Here is a 6,000-nt window from a genome sequence, read left to right as displayed (position 1 = left end):
AGACATTTACAGTTTAATGGATGGACTCTGAGACCATAATTATAAGTACAACAAACCAAACATGCATGTGTAAATAGAGCATTATTACCTTGATTCAAGAATCTGAAAATATAAGGATATAAATGAATGATAGATATTGTGCAATAGGAAGAAATTTCAAAAGGAGAGCAAAATAAGGAGGGGAGAGTAAGGGACAAAACAGAAAGAAAAAACTGAAAAAAGGAAACCTGATCATTGGGAATGGGGAGCGGAAAGTGAAATGAAAGAAGTGGAGGAGGAGATAACATGGATTCAAAGTATGTCATCGGCGAGATAGAATGTCTGTATAATGAATATGATCATTATGCATGCATAAAATCTATCAGTAAATGTAATTTTTTTAAAAAAGGTCAAGCAAAGCAAGCAAGTAGGCTTGGTTCCAGAAATTCAAGAATTGTTCAATTTATGTAAGTTAATTCATTCATGGAGCTCCTAAGTAGGATAAAGAACAAGAACTCCATGAGACATGCATTCCAAACTCAAGATCAGCGACTGTGTAGAAGAGATTGTGGCAACCTTTTACCCTCGGGAGCTCTCCGATACAAATCAGGCACACCCCATGAGTAAGAAACTCTGCCACGCTCTTGGGACACAGACAGCACCACGGAGAAAATCCCACACACACCGAGTGAGTGAGAAACTCTGACATGTTGTCAGGAAACCAAGATACAGCCAAGTCCAGGCACGGGTGAATAAGTGGGAGAGCTTCTTTACTCCCCTGACCCCCCTGGACCACTCTAGATACAGCCCAGACCTGGCATACAGGCCTGGTGTGAAACTTTGCATCTGATATCCCTGCAGAGAAAGTAGGGGACAGAACGACCCAGCTAGTTCATTAGGTGCTAAGTTTATATCTGCACCAAAGCCCTACAACAAAGGTCAGAGAACTGTCCTACACGAAGTGACAAAGAGAAGGAAGAAAATGAAATCTCAGAACCGAAGGCAACTATAAAACCTGCAGAAGACACTAGCACAGAACAAATTGAAAATCACACAGCTGAAATCAATGAATCAATAGTGTCTGCAATGAAGAAACAACTGCAGAAAGGTATAGAGGAACTCAGATCAGTAATAACAAAAGAAATCTCTGAATTAATACAATCTGAAGTAAAGAATCAAATGCAGAGGCATATGGAGGAAACCCAATCTGACAAACACTATGCAGTCAAGGAATCAGTAACTGCTTCTTCAGAAAACATTGATTAAAAAAATCCATGAGATTAGAAAAATGACAGATTCCTTGACTGAGCAATTCAGGAAGGAAATAGATCTCATGAAGCAAAGTCAAAAGAGATGTAGAGGAACCTAAAATCTCAATCAAGAAGCTAGCAAAAACATTTAAGTGAAAGTGAAGTCAGAGTTTCAGATCATGAAGTTGTTAGTGTACCTAGAGATAAGTTCTCTTAAACACAACTAGAATGCCTAAAAACATAACTCATAACCTGCAAGACGATGCAAAGATGAACAATGTGAGGTATCAGTGAGAAAGGAGGAGTCAAGACATACGATATTAAAAAAATATTGGCAGAAGCAATAGCAGAAAACTTCTGAAATATGAGGAAACAATCTGACATTCAGGAAACCGAAGCATACAGAACACCAAATAACTTCAACCCTCTTGAAAACACACTGAGATACATCACAGTCAAGATCCCAGACATCCAGCACAAGAGTAACATACTGAAAGCTGCTAGAGAAAAGAAGCAGATCACATTTAAGGGAAACCCATCAGAATTATGGCCGAATTCTCTTCACAAGCATGAAGGTAAGAAGAGCATGCAGCAGAGTACTTCAAGTCTTCTATGAAAGCAAATTCCAGCCCAGACTACTATATCCTGCAAAAATATCATTCAAGTTTGATGGAGAAGTGAAACAAATCATGACAAAGAACAACAAAAGAATTTCATGAAGGCAAGGCCAACCCTACACAGACTACTGTAGAAGTTTTTGAGAGGGGCCAAAATGATCAGAACTCCATGAAAGTGAACATAAGAAACCCTATAAATAGGGCAAAGAATAAAACACATGAGAAAGAGGAGTAAACAACAGCAGTAAATTAACAAGTGTGTCATAAGTCAATACGCCTCAATTATAACCATTAATGTCAATGGACTCAATTCACCAATTAAAAGAAACACACAGGTACGGGGATATGGCTCAGTGGAATAAGTGTTTCCCTGGCAAGCGCAAGGGTCTGAGTTCAAACCCTGGTTCCGCCAAAAAAATAAAAAATAAAAATAAAAATAAACACACAGGCACAGTGGATTACAAAAGAAAATCCAACAATCTGCCATATACAAGAAATGCACTTAACTCATAAAAAAATTCATAGGCTAAAAGCCAAAGGATAGAAAAAAATACTACATGCCCCTACACCTCAGAAGAAAGCTAGGTGGCAATCCTGTTGTAAGACAGCCTCAACTTCCAACCAAGAATGATAAAATGAAGTAAAGAAGGCCACTATACACTGGTTTGGGGAAAAATTCAAGACAAAGAAGTAGCACTCCTAAATATACACTCACCAAACATGGGAGCTCCCAACTATATAAGACAAATCTTAATGGACATGAAATATCTAATATCCAATACCACAATCTTAACAATAGAACTTAAAACTCATCAACATGATAAAAAATTAGCAAAGATGTAGCAGTAGTGAACCAAAAATTGGAACAAATGGGCGTATTGCACATATATAGAGTGTTGCATCCAAAAAATGCTGAGTACATATTTTTTTCAACTACACATGGGACATTTTGTAAAATACAACACATAATACTCAATAGGTCATGTTTCAGTATATGCAAGAAAAGAGAAATTATCCCATGCATATTATCTGACCACAGTGCAATGAAAATGGAAAGAAATGAAAAATGAATCCAGAAAAAGCCCATAAATACATGGAAATTAACCAACACTCTATTCAGCAACCAGTGGGTCACAGACAAAATTAAACAAGAAATTGAACAATATCAACAAATCAATGAAAAGTCAAGCACAGCATACCAGAACTTATAGGATGTGAGGAAAGAGTTTCACAGAGGAAATTTATAGCTGTGAACAAACGCATTAGGAAGAAAGAACAGGGACAAAAAAACACCGAAATATTGCACCTCCAACATTTAGAAAAGGAAGAATAAACCAAAGCCAGAGCCCAAGGAGAGGAAAAAAGCATAAAGGTTAGAGCAGAAATTAATTTAGTTGATTCAAAAATGAGTTCAAAGAATTAATAAACCAAAATGCTAGTTCTTTTTTTTCAAAATTATTGATAAACAGATAGCAATGAGACAATTTCAAATCAAATCGGAAGTACAGTTTCAACAAATAACACACTGCATATATTCTTAGTGGTTAATTGCTGTACAAGATGCAGACTTGAGATCCTACTTACAAACACCATTAGAACAAATCATTCTATTCATTAAGAGAATGCAACTATATATCTATCCTAACCATTTTGAATACACAGATACAAAATGGACATTCATCGGTGTAACCCATTTTTTCTAAGTTCCGTTGTTGAATATTATAGGTGTGTAAACTCAGCAAAATATTCTAAAAGAGTCCAGTAGCCTATAATAGCATTGAGTCTTCTGTTTAACTGGCAATGTCAGAAATTATTGACCTGAGTCCCCCACAGCTCAACATAACAGCATGGCTTTACTTCCTATATTTAGTCTTCATACTTTTCTACTGGATGGTTAAGTCCAAGGTAAAGCAGGACCTGTGCAACAAGAGTTATAGCTTTTTGGTCTGAGAAGGTCAGTGAAATGCCCTCAGGATTTATCCTGAGATCCTGTATCTCAGATTGTAGAACCTTTGTCAGTGTCACCCTTGTGGATGAGTCACGGCCATTGCTTGGCCAATGTGTTCTCTGTGAAACCCTGAGAGAGTGTTTTCTCCCCATGTGACTTTCCTTAGACACACTCTACGTCATCAATCACTTTCCTCTTTGGCCCCATAATCTTCTTGATCAGAAAATGTGGGACACTACCGAGGTACATGACGTTACAGTACAAGTTCTCATATGTCCTGAGTCTTAATTGACCTTAGAAGGTTAGGGCCAAAATGTTGGCTTTCCTTGTATCCCTCCTTTTTCTCTAATTTTGGTCTGCAAACATAGGTTGTTAACCCTCCAGAAGACAAGCTTATTGTTATTATCAAATGATTTAGGCTATCAAGCTTAACCTCACTCTCTCACTGCATTTCAAACATCTTAGGCATAATAAGGAACAGGTATTTTTCATCAAGTATTGATATGTTGAACTTTAAGTCCCTACATAATATGATACAAAAATTTAAAAATTAGTTTATATTTTAAAATAGGATAAAAAATGCTGGTTCTTTGAAAGATTAAATATAATTGATAAGCCCCTAGCTAAACTCATTAAAAAGAGGAAATAAAATTTGAAATACAAGTAATAAGGAATAATAATTGTGTAATTACCACAGGCCAGGTAGAAACTGAGAAGATAAAAAATACCTACTTTGAGAATATTTACTGTCCCAAAAGAGAAGACATAGAAGGAATAGACAGTTTCATAGAAAGGTACAAATTACCAAAACTGAATCAGCAAGATATGACAACTGTTAATAATCCAATAACAGCTGATGAAATAAAAAATGTAATGAAAAGACTACTGACAAAGAAAAGTCCAGGTCCTGATGAATTTGTGGCTGAATTCAAAGAAATTTATGGAAGTTATAATCCCTATACTCCTCAAACTTTTCAATGGCATTGAAAAGGAAGCAATCCTCCCAAAATCATTAGGGGGGGAAGTATTATCCCGATACCTAATCCAGGGTAATACTGAACTAAAAAGGAGAACTACAGGCCAATCTCCCTCATGAATATAGATGCAAAAATCCACAGTAAAATCCTTGCAAATATAATACAACAAATCATCATGAAGATAATATACCATGATCAGGCACAATTTATCCCAGCCTTGCAAGGAAGGGTCAGTATACGCAAATCTATAAATGCAATACATTATATCAATACTGCAAAATCTGAAAACCACATGATCTCAACTGATTCACAAGATGCTTTTTACAAAGTCCTATACCTATTCATCTCGAAAGTCCTAAAAAATAGGAATAGATGGCCTCTACCTCAATATGATAAAAGCCAGCTGTCATAACCCAAGGGGTAACATAAGTCTAAATGGGGAAAAAATGAAATCTTTTACTCTCAGATCTGGTACAAGACAAGGATGTCCGTTATCACCATTCCTATTCAATATATTTCTGGAATCACTGGCCAGAGACTTTAGACAAGAGAGAGAAAAGAAATGAATAAGAATAGGTAAAGAAGATAAGTTAGGGCTGGGGAAATAGCTCAGTAGAATAAGGGCTTGCCTGGCAAGTTCAAGGGCATGAGTTCAATTCCCCAGTACCACCAAAAAAAAAAAAAAAAAAAAGAAGATAAGTTATCCTTATTTGCTGTGATATGATTCTTTACTTGCAAGACCCAAAACATTCCATCAAGAAGCTACAAGAATTGACACACAAATTCAGTAGCATAGCTGGATACAATGTCAATACTCAAAACCGAACAACATTTCTCTACACAGGTAACAATCCCAAAGAGATGAAAATCAGAAAAAAAACCTCCTTGTAAAATGCCACCTTGGAAAATGAAATATATTGTAATTAATATAACTATGGAAAATAAAGATCCTTTTAAGGAAAATTGCAATAGTTTGAAACAGAGGTGGTAGAGGACATCAGTAAATGGAAGGATATTCTCTGCTCCTGGATGGGAAGAACCAACATTTGTGAAGATGGTCATTCCTTCTAAAATTGCTATGCAGATTTAATGCAATTCTTATCAAACTACCAAAAACATACCTCACTGATCTAAAGAAATCATTCCTAAGATGTATTTGCAACCAGGAAAAACCTAAAATAGCACAGTCTATCAAAGGAAAAACAGAAAATTCAGGGGGCAATAAAATT

General features: G+C 36.1%; 1 pseudogene; it reads left to right on the top strand.

The window, feature by feature from the left end:
• The first annotated feature begins 505 nt into the window (after window positions 1-505).
• LOC101588349 overlaps window positions 506-6,000 on the top strand; it is a 193,052-nt pseudogene continuing 187,557 nt past the window's right edge.

This window comes from Octodon degus, unplaced genomic scaffold (genome assembly GCF_000260255.1).
Source record: "Octodon degus isolate 3935 unplaced genomic scaffold, OctDeg1.0 scaffold00278, whole genome shotgun sequence".
NCBI classification, from domain to species: Eukaryota; Metazoa; Chordata; class Mammalia; order Rodentia; family Octodontidae; genus Octodon; species Octodon degus.
Note: the sequence above shows the minus strand (reverse complement) of the source record. Positions and strands in the feature narration are given on the sequence as shown.